Source organism: Lemur catta, chromosome 4, assembly GCF_020740605.2.
Source record: "Lemur catta isolate mLemCat1 chromosome 4, mLemCat1.pri, whole genome shotgun sequence".
Lineage (NCBI taxonomy): Eukaryota > Metazoa > Chordata > Mammalia > Primates > Lemuridae > Lemur > Lemur catta.
The window spans coordinates 8,710,532-8,730,404 of record NC_059131.1 but is presented as its reverse complement, the minus strand read 5'-3'; positions in this window follow the sequence as shown (position 1 = coordinate 8,730,404).

Below are 19,873 nucleotides of genomic sequence, written 5' to 3'. Positions count from 1 at the left end.
AATGCTTTAAAGTTTTAATTAAGAGATTATGTAGCTTGTTTAGGAAACTATAGGAAGTTGAGTGAGGGTAGATTATTGTTTCAGGCTAGGTTGGGGAGAGCATTGATTTAGGCTGAATAAAAAAGGAAACTGGCATTATTCATACCTTCAGTGAGAAAGGCTGACTTTGTATCTAAAAAGCTAATTCTCATTGACGTCAAAAGAGCTCAGAATCATCTCTCCTCAGTAAGACTCTTTACAGAGCTATCACTCAGCACACATATATGATTGACAGGATTGAACTGGGAGCTTTTGTTCAATATGAATAGAAAATTCATATCTGTGGTAGGAAGAAACGTATCCCCCCCCAAAGATTTCCACGTCCTCATCCCCAGAATCTATGAATATGTCACTCTACATGGCAAAGGGAAATTAAAGATTTAGATGCAATTGAAATTGCTAATCAGCTGAGCTTAACATAGGGAGAATGTTCTGGATTAACCAGATGTAATCACAAGACCTTAAAAGTGAAAGTAGGAAGCAGAAGACGAGTTAAGAGAGATATGATGTCAGACGCACTCAACCTACTGTTACAGGCTTTAAAAACGAAGAAAGAGAGCCATGAAGGCAAGGAATGCCGGCAACCTCTGGAAGCTAGACAATGCAAAGTAACAGATCCTCCCTTAGAACTGCCAGAAGAGAATGCATCTCTACCAAGACTGTGATCTTAACCCAGTGAGACCCACGTCAGACTATCTGACCTACAGAACTCTAAGATAATAAACTTGCATTTATTTAAGCCACCAAATTTGTAATTTCTTATCAAAAAAATTCAAAATTAATACAGCACCTTCCATGAGTGAATGACAATGACAGCTAAAGTAATCACCATCCTTTCCTTGTAAATTCCATGGCTATTACTTATTAAAGAACACTCATGATTCCGCATGCTTGTGAGTCTGATTTTAAACAACCATTGCTCTGAAAGTTTGGAAAATATTTCTAAATCCTTAGTAACAATATTTCTATAATATCTGCTGTTAAATAGCACCCTAGTCTGAAAATAAATTACAGGGCATATTTCCAATTTCAGATTCTTGCTATCACTTAGTCTTATTTCTCTTCAGCTATTTTTACTACGAGAAACATCTGTGAGGAGAAGGGCCAGATGTGAAATAGCATGGAAAACAGTTTGCTGAGAGGTTCTCTGAAAAACATGACTACATCAATTATTTTTACTTAGGAAAAAGTGAAGGTAGGCTTTAAAAATTGCACAGACTGCATTATAAAAATACCCTTCAAAGTTTATTTTATTTTGAGATGGTTTCTATTTTTGCTCATTAGATGTAAAGCATTGTTGTATTATAGAAAGGGCATTGGATTAAAAATCAGACGATTTTCCTTCTATTACCAGTTCAGTATATTTTTAGGCTGTATGTTAACTTCAGCTTTTGTTTTTAAAAGTCTGCAAAACTTTAATAAATTAAAGTGAATGACTACATGACTTTGAACTGAGATATTTAAATGTGAGGGAAAACTATTGTAAGAAATGCAAAGAACATTAATTCGGTAGTCAAGAGACTAGGTTCCATTTGTAGGAGAAAAAGCACAAGTTTTAGAATTGCTTTGAATCCTCATTCTGTCATTGTTTAGCTAGGCTTCAACAATTTATTTGCTGTCTTTGGTTATCTCTTTTCTCATTTTTAATAAGGATAACAATCCCAATTTTAGGGACCATTTTAGATATCATAATAATGCCATAAATTTACTAGTGCAATTTCATGCCTTTGATAAATGAGTAGCATTAATTGGAATAGGCCCAAGCAAGTAACTCTGTACCCACTATCTTCTGCAAAACCTAACTCTTAGTCTTCTGCAAAAAGTGACTCTCATATCTTCTGCGAGAATTAAATGAGATGACATATGAATTTGCCTAATACAACTTAGGTATTCAATAATCATTTAACGAAAACTGCAATTAGAGTTCATAAGTCCATCTAGTTCTGACTAGGCTTGGGAACAGTAGAAAGAAACATGGGTACACTCCCCTCTACTCCCTCAACAGCACAACTACATCGTGCAAAATGCATTTCATGTATCTCAAAAAAAAAAAAGTCTCAGCATAAAGGTGACATTTGGGTTGGACAACACGTGCACATAACATCCAAGGAAGGTCAAACCTGGCAGGCAAACTGTGGAAGCCTCTAGAGTGTGAGGCAGCTACCTTGATAGAACTCTAGCAGTGGCTCTGATGCAGATTTTAAGGTAGTAACAGCTATGTCCAAAACTGGGGAAAAAAAAAAAGACCAGTGCAAGAAAGAGGCTAAAGGAAGAAAGAAAAATCTTAAGTGGCCTTGCTGATCTAGCTTTAGAGAAAAGGGTAAGGATTAGAAAGTAACTGCGGTTAATGTTCTCATGGCCACACTTTCTCTCTCCGTAAGCCAAAAATACTTACCACTTATTGTATTACGGACCACTTTGGGAATTTATTAAAAGATGTTGACCTTACCTTAGCAAATGTACATGAACATTTGCACAGAATTACAGAGGGTTTATTGGTGACCTGGAGCCCATCCATAGGCTCCAGTTTAAGATCTCTTGCTATAAATACACATTCATAATTAGAAAATTACTTGAACCTGGAATCAAGGTTCAATAAATGTTCAGTGACATTTAGCTAGAAAGGTCTAATGTGTCTTTCACGGTAGTAACAATTCTATTGCCATGTGTAAAGAACTGTCCTGAAGCTTGAAATTCTCCCATTGAGATCACTGCTGATTTGACCTTCGAGATTTTTTTCTTTCAGTATTTTTATGGCTTACCGAGTTCTTATCTGTAGAGTGGTTAGAAATTTAATAAATATGTTGCCAAATAATAGAGATAAATCTTTATTTAGAAACAGCTGAAAACCACTGATTTGACTTTAAATCAATTGATACTATAATTTGACTCTGAGAGAAGAATGTTTTTCCCATTTCTGGGAAGGGTGGACAGTTTGCATCCAACGTATAATACAGAAGCCTGTGGAGCCCCTCTGTAAACACTTCTCCCAAGCACAATTGCTCACATTCTTAAACATGTGTGCTTAGACCACAGAAAGAGGTCTAATCCTCAGACGAATTCTGTCACCTTTACTTTTATGTGAACTTCTCCATTGGTTCCTTTCGCACCATCACCACTACTTTCATTCTAATCAAAGCCATGGACAGGTTACTATAGTAGCCGCTTAACTCTTCTCCCTAACTGTCATCAATTTACAACCCATACTCAATGCTACCTGCTGAAAACCCTCTAAGGGCTTTCTATCATTCCTATAATACAATACGAACAAACCCCATCTTGCTCTACAAGGCAAATGTGATGTGGTCTTTGCCCCGTCATCCACCCCACCCCAGAGAGCACCGTCTTACCCCAACTATAGCCATATTTCCAGTCGTGTGCTGCTTGCTGAAAATTCCAAGGAGATTCCTGCATCAGGGCTTTTGCACTTGGTGTTTATCTGCCTACGGTGCCTTTCCCCCAGATTTCCTTATGCCTGATTATTTCTCGACATTCATATTTCAGCTCAAACATCACCCTTCTGGAAAGCGTAGATGAACCACATTATCTGCAATAGCTCTCCCGCCCACTATCACCCCCCACACATACCTCCCTACAGTTTTGTAACATCTTATCCTATGTTAGTGTCTATGACTTTTGTCCCCATCTTTCCATATATATTTAGTTAGTTAGTTTCTTATCTAATTTTTTAGTTGTCCCTATAATAATGTGAATCCCTTGAGGGCTGGAGTTTGTCTTACTGATTGCTCTATTTCTAATATCTGTGACAGTAACTGATGTATATTAGACCGGTAACAAAAAGTAGTTGAATGAATGAATGGATGGCTCAATCAACAAATGAGGAAAATCAGTTCATTCTTCCAAATTAATTAATTAACTAATTTTAAACCAAACCTCACTGGGCATGAACTACATGTAAAGCACCATGTCAGGCACCAGGAGTAAGCCATATACCAAAAACAGCATGTGCCATAAACGGACTCGGTTCATAGTAGAGAAGCACAAGTGTAATGTAAGATAGAGTACGCTTAGTATCTGAGACAGGTGTCAGTAATTTGCTTTATGAGTTCAGAGAAAAAGGTAAGTGTTTAAAACAATATAAATTGAGTCACTTGGTTCACTCCTAGTGAACAGTAGCCCATCTGCTGTTTCAGGTTCTAGGAAGCTGAGTGTGGCAGAAAATTCATGGATAAACTGGACGGGAAGGAAATCAGAGGTAGGAAGTCTGGCTCTGACGTCATCTGCAAACACTGAGGAAGGAATGGAAAGGCACATTGACTTGGAGATGAAGCACAAGAGGAAGAACCCAATAGGCAGTTGACCACATGGAACTGAGTAAATCACTTTACTTATGCAAATATTAATTATTATGTTAATTCAGTTAGGGTTTTGAACACTTTAAATACTGTCTATTTGTTCAGTTTAAAATGTTCATCATGAATGGTGCAAGGACTTCCTCCTCATTCATAGGGAATTAGTTGGACTGACAGACTCTCAGGGGCTGACAGGACCCTACAGCCAACGTGAGGAAGGGTGGGGTAATAAAGGTTGGTGATGAAATCTATTATAATGACCTTGAGAAGGACCGAGAATCAAAGGAGTCAAAAAAGTCTGACTCATAGTATCCCCCACAAATTGGGTATTCTTCCAGAGTTCCCTAATTCAGCAACTAACAACACAACCATTTTCTCCAACAAGGTCTTTGAAAAAAATCATAGACATCTCACTTTCCCTTACATACGATATGATACAGTTTTAGTCTGAGAGAGGGATAGAATAAAAACAAGGAGCGTGTGACCTACTGTTAATAAAAACTGACCTTTAATTTAAAACCTAAGTTGCCTCTAATGATTAATATGGATGTATTACTGTTGGATGTCATATCAGTCAGGATTACAAATGTACAAGTCTGTCTGAGATGATTAAACTTCAAATATAACCTGCTAATTTGAGAAATCACTGAAGGATGCAATGGCAGAGGTGATATACCTACATTTGTTTTTGAAAACTGTTTATTATTGCCTGGGTGGCTTGAGCCATCTACATTGACAGATCCCCATCTTTTGAAGTAGAAAGACCCAGATTTGACTCATCCCCTTTGCTCATTCCTTTCTTTCTCCCTATACTTTATTCTTAAATTTACATTATAAAATGCATACAGTAGAGTACACATAATATGTATGAAGACTTTAAAGAATAAAGGTAAAATGACAACGTAAGAAACTAGTATCTGGCCTAAGAAAGACACTCCTGGATCCTAATTCTCCCCCTCCCACAAAGACAATCACTGTACTCAATATTTTAATAACTAATTCTCAATCTTCTTCACAGCTTGGTTCTACCCATTTCTGGCTGTTGTGTAAATGGAATGATGCCATAAGCTTTTGTATGTGCATGCTTTTTTTTTTTTTTTTCCTGTTAAAGCTTAATTTTTAGACCATTTGCCAAAAGTACTTTTTAAAATATTTTCCTTTTATTATGGAATATAATATGCACAAAATAATATGTATGTATTGTGATTTAATTAATAATATTAATGAAATAAGCACCTATATACATACCAACTGGTTTGAAAATAGAAAATTACCAATAATTTTGGAATACTCCAGTCTGCCTTCCATTGGTTATAGACAACTCTATATATATAACTTAGAAAAGAACATTCTCTTTCTTAGTATTTTCTTATTTTTCCTTAGTGTATGACCACAAATATATGCACTCCTATACAATATTTTTAGCTTTACATGTATTGACCTTCGTTTAACTGACATATCACTATAAGTATTCAATATTACCTGACTTTGCTCCTCAGTATTTTGCATTATGTATTCATGTTGCTACATGAAGCTGTAGTTGGCTGCTTTGCATTGCTGTGAACGTTTCCACAGTTTGACTCCACCACAATTATGTATCTGCTTATGGTCATCTGACTTTGGTTGCTGTCTCTATCACGGATGCTGCTGCTTTGAACCTTCCAGCACATGTCTCCATCTGTACATGTGCAAGAGTTTCTTTTGGTCAAGAATACTTATTGCAGGGCTATGGGTGGGAATTAATCAATTGTTCCATGTAGTTCCAGATTATTAATTCAACATTATTGATTCAAGCATACCCTATCATTTTATCAATGTTTTCATCGTTTTATGCTACCAGTACTTGCTTGGTATAGACTAGCATCTTAATTTTTTTCCCCCAGTCAGGTGAGAGTAAAGTGATGTCTCATTCTGGTTTTTAATCACATTCGAATTATTGTATGTAAAACTGAAAATCTTTTTTTCTTTTCATGTTTACTGAGCGCTTCTGTTTTCCTGTTTATGCTATCCCTGTTCATGCATTTTGCCCATTTTTCTATTATGAAGTCCAACTTTTATTGATTTAGAGAGCTTCATTTTGTATCCTCATTATTTTGTCAGACTTGCATATTACAACTGTATTCTAATTTCTGGCTTTGTATTTTCACTCTCCTTATGGTAGCTTTTAATAAGTAGATTTTTTTCACTTTCATGTATTTAGATATATAGTTGCCTTTAACATTTGTTCTTTTAAAGTCTTACTTAAGAAATTCTTTTTCATAAATACATTCTGTGATATTCTTTTTATTGAGTTTTCACATTTAAATTCTTAAATGTGTAGAAACATTGTTGTGAATATAATGAAATGGAATCAATTTTAATTTTTTCGTATATATTACCAATTGTTCTAATCATTTGAATTGACATTTTATTCTTACTGATATTAAGGCAAAATTTGTCAAAAATCAACCATGGATTTATTCATATGTTTTCCATTCTCTACCATCTTCAATTTCCTATCACTGCACAAAATTAAAACCACAGTGTCTTAATTACTATATCTTTATTACAAGTTTTGATATCTTGTAGGAAAATCCTGTTATTTTCCTTTATAAAAGTATACTTTTATAAAGCATACTTTTTACTTTATTTTATACTTTATAAAAATGCTTTCTGAGTTTACTGAAGTACTAATTAATCTCTATGTAATTTTTTATTAAGGGTTAACATTTTTATGATATGGTGTGCTGCTGTTCATGACTTGGTATATCTATTCATTTATTTGGGTAACCTTTAATAGTTATAAAGAAAAATTGTATAAATTTTCTCTCTAAGAATCATGCATATCGTTGTTATCTTTATTCAAGGGGATCTTACTTTCTGTTGCTGTTGAAAATAGTATCCTAAAAAAGATACATTTTATAATCATTTTTGATAATTGGAAAGGCAACTTTTTTGTATTCATCATACACCTGCAAACTTGTTCAATCTTCTCATTAATTTCATAATTATCTGTAGGTATCATTGGGTGCTATATAGAAAAAAGTATTTTGGGGGAGTAGTGATAGATCATCTTCCCTTTTTAATCCTCCTAATTTTTATTCCTTTTCTTTTTTTGTTTTTTGTTAAGACTATAAACCACAAGACCTGTTTTCAACACTGTTATATGACTACCTTGAAACCTCAGTTTATTTGTGTTACAGCATGTATTCTATGTGACCATGCTATTGAGAATAGATAAACATGAGAAGTTGTAAGAGTTGATGCTTAAAAATGTTCTTTGTCTCTTCCTTCACATATGCACAGAAAATATAAATATTGATTTCTCAAGTTTAACAGTTGTCCCTGATTCCTCTACTTAATAAGATTTTTAAAATTCTAAGTCATATGCCTGACTCAGATGGCTGTAGAGAGAGTGGAAAATACACACAGGCATGCAGGTACATGCACACACACCCACACACATACACACACACAGAGGCACATACACATCACAGTGACTGGGAAAAAGGAGAATTTCCTAAAATTGCGTTTTCTTTTTCTTTATCCAATTAGAAATGTTATAAAGACGAGATAAAGCAAAATTATCTTGAATTATTTTAGCTCAGAAGTATTCATAATTGTCCTAAATCTCTGCCAAATGTTTGTATCCAGGGTGTTTAACTTAAAATTTGTCTTCTATGAATTAATGAATGGCAAGGACTGTCATAGTAAAGTGAAAAAATACGGAAACCAAACCTCATTTACATCGGCACATGCATTATAAACAGGGCCTTTGAGGAAAATCACGGTTATGTGTTTCTTTCTGGGTGAATCATAAGTAAAAATAGAATAAACTTTATATCCATGGGATTATGAATTGAATTCTGTCAGGTAAATTCTTATGATTTTCCTTGAAGTCAGCTCTAATTAAACTCTTTCTGGAGTCCTCTGTGAATGTTCAATTTTACTATGGTTTTGACTTTTATCAATTTGAACCTTGAAGAAAAGAATTTTCAGAAACCCTCTGAGCAAAATGCTTTTACAGCCCCAGCAGTGCTATTGATTGGATCTTTCCACCACACATAAATAGATCACAGCATTATATTGTACCCCGTAAATAAACACCATTTTACTTGCCAATTAAAAATTAATTAAAATAAAATAAAAACTGAAAAGAGAAACATATTTGGAAACTGAAAATAGGTGGATATTCCCATTTCATAGCAGTTCCAAGCCAACATTTCTCTCTTAGCAAAGTCATAGCACTGAAGCAATTTGGCATCTAAAATCTTAGGAAAGTTGTGGGTTTTTGCGTGTAAAACTTCACACTTTGTTCATTTTTTTCTACTTTTTGTGTAAGGTTTCTATGATGCTACACTCTTTTAGTAGATGCATAAAATTTGGTTTAGAATTTGAAGAACTTCCAAAGTTTGACATGAGAATCCAGAGGTGGCTGATTCCAAAAACTAGGGATAAGAGCAGGTGCACACTGTAGAGAATTAGGAAGCCTGAGTTCTGTTGCTATTTTGAGGATGACTAGTTGTATATTCTGATAAATGTAACTTGTTTCTCTTGGTCTGCTTTCCTCCTATCTGTGAAATGAAGGGGATATTGGACTAGATCTCTATGACAAAGCTTTATTTAAAATTTTACACCATTATAACTGGTACAATTAAACACTGAGTCAATCAGGTGAGACTCAGCCACATCAAATCCAGTACCCCATCACCAATAAAACTGGATCAACTCCACTTAGTTAAGTGTGATAAGAAAAGAAGGGGACACCAGCTTTTATATTACTCATTTCTACTTATCTCTTTGATTTTTTTTTGGTCTGTTTTCATGATTTTCATATGTCCCCAGTTCCAGAAGACCATCTTGGGGTGGTCTCTTCCCTATGAATTGTATTGAGTGTAGAAGTTATAAGTTGGCTCCATTGATATGGGACCTCTAATTTGTACATCTCTAAAATGGTATTAATGATTGCAATAATAAGACTTATTTAGTGGCATTCTAAAAAGTAGATAAAATAATGCATATACTGTGTGTTCAATAAACATTAGCCACATTATAATTATAATTAAACAATTATTATTTCCCAGAGTGCTTATTATAATTCAAATTTCTTGGCTTCATCTCGTTCAGTAAGCAAGCATGTAGTTTTAGTAAGAAGACAGCTGTGTGGGCCTTTCACATGTAGAAACATGAATCACCATCAATTATCTGTTCTACATAGCATCAGGATTAGGGGTTTTATATAAAAAGATAAATGGTCCATTGTCTCTTATCAAACTTGAATTCTATTCCATACTCTAAGTATGAACTTGGGTAAGGTTTTTGTTTTTTCTTTTTGTTCTTTGTTTTACTTCTCTACCTGCATGCAGTGTTAAAGAGGAACTAATTCTTTTCTTGTGGCTCATAATATGAAAAGAACAGGTTAGTATGTGGAATATGCCTTGAAGAAGCATCTTCCTCATTAAAAACACATCACAAACACTACACATCATTCCCTACCCTAGTATTAGTGGTTTGTTTTCATTTTCATGTGGGATAATTTACTATGTTGAAATAGGTATCCTAACCCAGCACTGTCAGATAAGACAATTCAAGCAAGCTCGTTGGAAGAACGGCCCCCTTTGAGCGATGAAATCTAGTCATCTTTCAAACATCTCTTTTGAATTGGCAAAAGTATAGAGAGGTTGGTATCAGATCACCTCCAACAGTTTTTATTATTACCTAAAGTTACTGAGTGATAAGGCAACTTTACTGAGTCAGGTACAAAAATATACTGGAAAATTCATTTTCTCTCTCATATTTGGTATTCTGAGATCCTTTATAGAATAAAAAATAACTCTCCTATACAAAGTAGGAAAAACCTGGCTTAGACAGTGAATCATAGGTGTTTGCAATAAATGACATCGTTGTATAGACATGTATCTGCTGGGATCAAACATGACATTACACTGACCTATAATTTGGATAAAATTGACATCTTAAAAGTATCATGTCTTTCAATCTATGAAAATTGTTTAAACTTCCATGTATCTAGGTTTTCTTTAATTTCTCTAATGTTTTCTGTTAAGGGTATAAGAGCATGTAATTAATAACAAGTATGGAAATTTTAAAATTTTCCATTAGATTTATTCCTTAGTATTCGATGTTTTAAAATAATATTTAATATGTTAAAATATTTAACTTATCATTTTCCACTTTCTTTTGCTAGTACATATAAATATAAATATGTTTTCTTTATTTCAGCATATTACGAGGGAAGAAATATTTAGGTTACATACATTGCTTGTGGCCCACCTGAGTCAGAGCTTCAAGCATGTCCATCCCCTAGACAGTGTGCACCACACCCATTAGGTGTGAATATACCCATCCCCTCCTCCACTCTCCCATCTGCCTGAAAATACTATATGGGCACTTAAGTGTTGGTCAGTTATTACCAATTTGATGGTGAATACATGTGGTGCTTGTTTTACCATTCTTGTGATACTTCACTTTAGCAGAATGGGCTTCAGCTCTATCCAGAATAATACAAGAGGTGCTAGATCCTTTCTTTTTCTGTTTTCTTAAATTTCAAAATATTAAGGGAGTACTGATGTTTTTGACACATGTCTTGAACCAGGACTGTAAATGTGCCTATCACCCAAATAGTGTTCATTGTACCCATTGGGTGGGTTTTTGCCTTTCCCCTCAGCCGGCTTGATTTTCAATGAATTTTACTTTTCTCTGTGTGCTTGTGTGCCCATCAGTTAGTTCCAATATATTAGAGAGTACATGTGGTGTTTGTTTTTCTATTCCTTAGATACTTTGCTTAGAATAATAGTCTCTAGTTCTTTCCAAATTGCTGCAAAAGGGAGAACAGTTAGGAAAATTCTGCATTTCATTTAGGCGGAAGATGATGACTGTGAGCTCTAGGACTCTAGGCATAGAGATGGAGAGGATTGCCAATGTATTTTGAAGGTATTTTCTATGGCTTTCTGAATGATTAGAGATGATATTTTTTAAATAGATTAATTTGGCAAGAGTTGACATTATTAAACCAGAGACCCATTACATTTAAAAAAAATAGTAAATATGGTCTTTGACACCAAAATCTATAAATAATCTTTTAGGATACTCAGGAAAGACCTGTTTTTGCAGAGAAATATCATTTTTAAGGTTGAATTGGACCCTAACTCACTGGTCCTTCAAACGATATTCATAAACATCTCTCTCTTCAATTTGATTAAGGCTAAAAGAACCAGACACATGTATGTTCATCCTCCAGCAGCTACATGGGGATATTTATGGAGAAAGACAGGAGAGAAGTTCTCAGTATCTTTCCAATTATCTCAAGCACTGAATATATATTGACCTACGTAAGCAGTTAATTACTGCCAGAACCAGACAAGCAGGCTGCTGCTTTATTTTCTACCATCTATTAATAGTTCATTCCTGATAACGTAGAGAGGTTTACTGACCTTTCTCTATGTAAAGCCTTAACTTCAGGCTTAATTTTTGTCTGGAGAATTATGTCCATAAATTCATGAGATAGAGCAATGTCCTCTAATCTCCTGACCTCTTGGCTCCAAAGCACGAGAAGATGCATATTCAGCTTTTCCCTGGGGGGCTAGTGACCTGTGGAAACACATGGAGACAATGATCATGGAGTCAAGTTGAAGGTTTTGACAAGTCATGTCCACAAAGCACAGAACAGTGAAGTATGGAATATAAAACATTCAATTCTCAGGAATTGAGTTTTCATTGCAGATGTTGTGAAGAGATAAAGTTCCTCCCTGATGGTACATTCCTGTCATTCTGGGAGAAATATGAAAATGATATTAAAGGATCTCTAGAACTTTATATTATTTCTATGGAGGAAGGGGAAATCTCACGTTTCATTCTTTGAAATAAATTGGTTCCTTTAATTTTCTTTTCCGCCAGTAGTGACAGATTATTACAAATTTGATCACACATACACTGGGCTGACTTTAAATTATAGCATTGCAAGGAAAATAGAAATGCATTCTTTTTTCTTCCCCCAAGGCAATTTTAGAAAACAAATCATTGGCAGGAGTTCACTAATTTTACAGAGAAATGCTAACATTTTTCAATTAAATTACACCAATCTGTGTGTTTTTAAATCTTTAATAAACACTTAAAACTGTATCTCATAATAGCATTATAAAATAACATAGACAAACAGAACAAGGATCTGAATGAAATGGAATTTTCTCTAAAAGGAAGCTGCTGGGGAATGAATAAAATAGGTGGTAAAATTGAAAAAAAAAGTACAACCCAAATGAGTGATATTTATTAGTCTGCTTCAGGTTACTGATATTCATGGCTTTAGATACACTTTCTTGACTTGGGTATAGAGCAAATGTAATGGGAAAAATTTAAAGATTGGAGGGAAAAGTTTATATATTGTAGTTTATAAATTCACAAGACATCTATTTGCCCCATATTATTGCTTATTCTTTTTTTTTTTTTTTTTTTTTTAATGGGAGATTTTACTCTTAGTGAGGAAAACAGAAGGCCCTAAGCAGGGAGAAATCCTCAAAATCAACACTGGGACACAATCAGGCTAATGCAAAGAATGCCTTTTTACTGTCACAATCCTCCCCATGTCCCTCCACACAGGGAGATGTAAGTGCTTTGGTTGGTTGAAGGTAAATTCCAGAAGCTTTTGGCTTTTATCAGTTATACCATTTGTCTCCCATAACTTCAGCCACTTGCTCTTTTCTGGTTTCTAGCCTCAGATTCTCCAAGTCTAAGGACAACCTTCACACATTCTCACTTCCTCCCAAATAGTCCTTTTTACTCTAATCACCAGATTTTTAAACTCAAAGCCCAACAGAGATTGTTGACAAAAATCATTGTTAGCAGATGGGTTTGTAAATCACGTGAAATTTTTTCATTTCAAATCCACCTATTACATTTGTCACAACTGACCCCTTTCCTTCTTGGAAACTCTCTGTAGTGCCCAAGTCCAGAATCTACTTTCCTCCTATTTCTTTCATTTCATGAACACTTCCTTCTCTGCTCCTCCTTTTAACCAGTCTTGGCCCTCCATACATTCCTCCTCTCATAGGCCAATTATGTCCATCAACCTATCTTAAACATTATATTCCCCAAATATTTTCTTCCTTCTGATTTTTATTGCTTGGTAAATAGAACTACCCAGTTACCTGACTAGAAGGCCAGAAATCTATTGGACATCCTCTGTTTTACCCATACATTCAATAAATCCCTGAGATAACACAAAGGATCAAATTGTGAGGTCAGATTCACATGAATCATAGATCAAAGATACAATTATCAGGTGAAACATGGGGAGCTCTGGGACCATACGTATAGCTTTCCAGGTCTTTCCTTCTGGCATCAGACATGCTCTCTGGCCCATAATAATAGTTCTAGTCTCTAAGTCAGGTCTATAGGTCACCCCATATAGCTGGTAGCATTGAGGTTATGAAACCTCTCCCTTTTGTACCCAGATTATTTAACAGGGCTTATGTGACACTTTGCAGAGGACCATGATTCATAAGTCCATTGAATCAAGGCTTGTTTCCCACAAGCAACCCTAAACAAGAGACAGCCTTCTAAGGGTATCACATAGACAAGGTATCTTCTCCTAGAGAATGTCATTAGTTTATTTATTAGGAGGTCAGTTTTCATGTTAACAACAGGATTGCACTGGGTCACCTGCCTTATTTCCCAGAAATGTCTCCCCATAAGGGAGAAATTGAATCAAATGACAGTTGTTTTAACTTTTTCTTTTCCAATAATAAGCAAATCTCTATGGGTTTTTTTTTCTTTCAAATGTATTTTTGTCCATCTTATGACTATGTCAAAAAGGCAGAATGTTACAGATACATTTTTTTTTTTTTTACAAAAGGGAATTTTTACTTTGAATAAGAGAAACATATTAGAGGAACCTCACTCCTGGCTGCAGAGAATGTGATGAACTCTTGAGTGAAGTCCTCAGCAAACCGTCATGAACTCTTTTAACCCCTGGCGTTCTGGAACTCAGGACTGCTCATTTCTCTTGATACACACACTATCTGAGGGATATTTATCAAATTTGCACTGGACAGAAACAGCTGGAGTTTTTCTTTTTTTTTTTTTTTCATGAGACTACAGACATTTTTAATGCTTTCAACTTAGAAATTTTACTCACAGAGGGACGCTCTGATTCATCCTCTCCCACCTCACATCCTAGTTTATCTCCTGGCCTTTTTATTCTTCAGGATTTAGTTTGCTAATTTTAATTTGCTAACACATCAGAAAGTTATAAATCCAGAGTAAAAGAGCAACTGGTCTCTCAGAACCATCTTTTCTGTATGAAGCTTCAAAATGTGACCTTTCACTGTTATCTAGAGATACATTTACTATTCATTTAAAATAATATGAATTCAGTTTCTGCATTTACTGTGAATATCTGCATGACAACTCAGTTGCTCACATATTTTATCATCCTCTATGTAATACACAACTTGAAGGGGGAAAACTTTCAAAATTTATTATAGGATATTGTGAAAATAATACTAACAACAACAGTCCCCATTCCTAAGAAGTTCTCTAGCTTACTCTTTCTACTAGGAGCTTTTCAATGGACAATAAATAGACTCTTTTCTGACCCCAAAGCATGAAGATTAGTTTCAAGTATTTCCTTAATCATAACAAATACTTCGGCCCTTCTTGGTAGCAAATATATTCCCTCCTTTTTCTCAACTTTCTTTTTCCTAACTATCATATTAATTTTATTGTGTGCTATTTTTGTAAGCTTATTCAATGTCTCTTTGAAAAGTGATGGGGTAAAAATAAACATTAGTAAGTTTTCTTATATTACCTTGTTTTCTGTTTTGTGTTTCATGTGATCAGGTGAGAGTATAGTGCAAAAAACATAGGATTAGAGATAAGCCAGTTGGTCTGATAGGAAATATAATGACATACTATTAATTTATATTGAAATAGCATTTTATTGATTTGTTCAAATGGCAATGTTTGCTACTACCTCTGTGTACTGTTCTTTGTGCTCAAACATAGCAGCTTTCTGAATTTTGGCTGGGCTAAATCAAAGAGATTCATTGTATTTATTTATTTATTTCATCCAAAAATATTCAGTAAATACAATTCCTATGCCAGACCTGGTTCACAACACCAAGAAAAGTAAATGAATGCTAAATTAATAGTCCCTGCTTTGTATTATAGAAGCCTGCATTATGCAAAGAAAGGAAGGGCCTGGTCTGTTCAGACCAGCAGTTCTGAACATCTGGCTCCAGCTCCTGAAGGTGAAAAAACCTCAACTTGAAGTCAAACCTTCTATCTCCCACCTATAGATGTGGCAGGCAGCAGCTCCAGCAGCTTCCACCCGCTTTCTTCTTCAGAATGTTGAACCCATTCCACAGCTGCTGGGAATATCGGACGGTGCTCTCAGCCATTGGATGTGACCTCCTCAAGGATATGTCTTCCCCTAGGGCGTGGCCCCTGGCCAATGTCAACCTGATGTGGGTACACATTTGCTCAACCCCTTTCTCTCACTTAGGACAACTTTGAAAGGCCCTCCCAGCCCCAGATCTCCCTGAGGCCTTAGCTGAAACCTTCTTGGGTCAGCTGTTCCCTCTCCCCTCCCCACTGTGTGTCTGCTGAGGGGACTCCCCAAGGAAGCCTCTGCACACAGCTCTCCATCCCAGAGGATCTTCCCAGTGAGCCTGACCCAAAATACTAGAGGTATATGATTTATCAAGCCAATATCTCAGTGCCTTAGTTTCCTCATCTATGAAATGGGAAATAAAAGAGTTATTTGGAGGATTAAATGAGAGAACACATAAATACAAAGAACACATGGCACCCGACTGGGAATTTCTCAATGGCTATAAATTTGTTTAATTTTAAAATGCTTTAACATATACTTAAAAACAATAGTAAGATGAATAGTCCCTCAGTCTCTATCCTTTTACATTTTATAGAACATTAGATCCATGATCTTTCTAAAAAGTAATGATGTCCTTTGGGAAGATAGCAACCTTTCCCTGTTGTGAACTTCCAGAGAGCTTCCTGCATAGCCCCTCCAGCTGGAAGTGAATTTTGTTGTTTCATGGCATCATTTCTGTGGTTAATTGAGCTTTATTTAGTATTGCTATTTCTTCCAAAGTTTGCATGTACTATATAAGTGCTGGCCTATTTTGAATGGAGGGAAAATAATTGGAAATTATTTGCTACTTTTTCTCTTTTTCACAAATAAGAAATAAAATTCTACCCACAGGTAAGCAAAGCAAGTAACTTTTTTCTGGTGTTAAAATGATAAGATGTGCAGGTGACAAAACCATGCATGGGGAAGGGAGTGTGAAAACAGAAAGAAGCGTGAAAATCAAAAGATAATAGTAGAATCAGAAGAAAATGGAATGAACCAGGCTTAAAAATTGGCTATAAATCACAAACAATGTTTTAACTGATATTTGGCAAAGAGTTAAAATGAAAAAAATAAGATTAACTGTCTAAACAAATAGGGAGTGTATTTCATGGTCTAGATACACATCAGCAACTCACTGAATAGTTCATTACAGTAAACAATACATGAAATTTCCTGCAACTCCATTTATGATTGAGTTTTCTCTTTGAAGGAATGAACTTATCTAAAACCTCATAACTAACAAAAGACTCAAAAGACCAAGCCAGAATTGAAATCCGTGTTCTTCTATTCCAAAACCCAGTGTGGCACCCCACAAATCCACTGTGTTCATTATGTAGTCAAAGGTTCCTCCCCAATGAACACATTAGCAGGTATAATGTTTTTATGGAGTGTATAAATAAAAACAATAAATGTGAAAGTGCCTCTCACAGTAGCTAAAGACCAACATATACGATTAAATGTTTGTTAAATCTTAATGCGAAGTTGCATTTAATTTTCTCATTTTATATTTTGTTGTTACCCCTTGCTATTTATTCATACTTAGGTAATTAAAAAGATTAAGTGACTGGTGATTCTTTGATGTGTGCTTTTTGTGTTAGACCTTTTGAGCTGTTATAACAGAATAGGGTATTCTAGACTAGAGTGTAATAGCAACAGAAATTTATTTCTCACAGTTCTAAAGGCTGGGAAGTCTAAGTCAAGAGGCTGGCAGATTTGGTGCCTGGTGAGGGCCTCCTTGTTGGTCTATTAGACAAAGCCATCTTGCTCAGTCCTCCTATGGCAGAGGGGGTGAGGGTGCTCTTTGGGGCCTCTCTAATAAGGCCACTAATTTTATTCATGAGGACTCCACCTTTATTACCTAATAACCTCTCAAAGCCTGCACTTCCAAATATCAACACATTGGGGATGAAGTTTCAGCACATGAATTTTTTTTAGGGGTGGGGTGGCATAAATATTCAGTCTACAGCACTATGCAACATTGGATTGCAGTTTTAATTGTGATATAGACCACCCTATTAATTGTAGCTTTATGACTGCCTTGCTAGCTGACATCTACAAGTTCCTAAAAGTCAAAGTTGTTTATTTTCTTACCTCATGGGCCTTCTCTCCTTGGACCCATCACAGAGCCACCAAATCTAGCAGAGAGCTCATGAGTGTGGAATCATATGTGCCCGGGCTTGAGTTCTGGCTCCAAAGCACATTAATTGTATGACCATGGGCAGGTCATTTCACTTTTCTGTTTCTAACCTTCACGTATAAGTAGAAATCACAATATCACTCTCACACAGTTACTGTAAGACACAGAATTAATAAAATCCATGGGGATATTTTAATAAATGTAGCTTTTTCTTCTCCATTTTCCTAATAGATTTTAAACTTATGGAAGGAAGGGCTCAATTTGTAATCATCTTGGCAAGAAGGCAGTGAAGTTATGAATCTGTGCTTGAGGAGTAAGAAAACAAATGTGTGTTATACGGATTAGAGGTAATGTATGCGAAGCATTGTCACAGAGTATAAGCACTTAATAGCTATTGTTTTTCATCCCTTTGTAAGTAAAAATATAAAAACTATCAAAACATAGTCTTACATTTTAATGTATATATTCAATAAATGTTTCACATCTATGATTTTGAAGGCAATTGGGTCAGTGAGTCACCATTTACTAAAAAGCCAGTTTCATCATTTTTCTTTCAGAAAATATGATTTTTCCTAGCAGAAAGAAACCATTTTACCTATCTAAATGCTAGGATCAGAGCAATTTTCTTTCCTGATTGTTCTAAAGCCCCAGAGGGGCTTATTGTTTTCAGGGCAACAAGTACCCTCACCTTTAACTGAAGAAGAGAAATATGTGACTATTGACTGACCACTTCTACTCCCAAACCGAAAACCCTAACAACCACCTAAAGCATTCACACTTGGTGCTGAGATCTTACAGCATCGATTTTTTTCACAGCTCAGCAAAAGACATGTAAGAACCATTTATAGTTTTGTTCTCTTTTTCTATTTTTCTCCTAAAGCATTACAAAGCATTTCTCACTTTGCCAAATTTATTCACCTATGGATATCTTTTCCCTCCCCAACTCACTAAATGAGAAAAGAAAACACTTCTAGATGAAGACACGGTTGAAATCTTCATCTGCTTTCATGAAAACTGTTAGAAACGGTATTGCTAACACGTCTTGCACACAATAATTAAAAATTTTCCCTTGAGTTCTTTACTTTTCTCTTTGTGTTTGAAGGAACTCTGAGTGCTTTTCAGCCTGAGAAGAGTTAAAACCATACCCCATTTTTCAAATGTGGACATTTACATTTCAAAGTATTTTAATGGAAGAGAAAAGTCCAGTCATGACAAAAAGGGCAACACAATGCCTTGTGTGCCTTGCACATGTCTGCAGTTTGTGTTTTTGTTTGAGCTCTAGAACAAACTCTGCCCTTGGCATAGAATAGGAATGAGGTTGCTCAAAAGTGGGTCACAAACTGACATTTGGTGTAGAACTGCTGGCCTTCTTTGACACCTCATAGGGGCTACTCCTTCACCAAATATTAACAGAAAGAGAACATCCTGACAGATAATCTGCCCACCCTCTGGAAAAAGTGTCAGCATCAAACTGGTGCCGTGGTTGTAAATAATGCAAACACGAAGCCGTCTGAGAAGGAAGCACTGTCCTGTACTCTAATTGATCTCTCATTACAAAGCTCAGAGGTAATCAGCAGACTTAGAGAATGTTTCAATTAGTCCCAGAAATATGGTCATATAATTCCCTTTCTATGTGCATATATATCTATAAATAAGAGCAACTAAAGAGAAGCGATATTTTAAAATGCATGTTTAATTTATACAGTATTTAGTGGTTTTCAAAAAAATTATTCACATTACATATGCACATAGTTTAAAGAAAAACAAATTGAATAGTTCTGCAGGTGCTTGTTAAAAATAGCAGTGGTCCACCATGCCATCCACACACCAGTTCCCATTCCCCAGCAGCAACCACTTTTCAATTCTTTCAATAGATTCTGCAGTTTTTCTCCACATTTCTCACTAGAATGATTATATTTTATTTATGAATATTTCAGGTATAGCCATTATCTATGGACTGCATGATCATCCATTCCTTTTTCACCCTGTAACCCTCTAAATAATGTGTATACTTCCTGT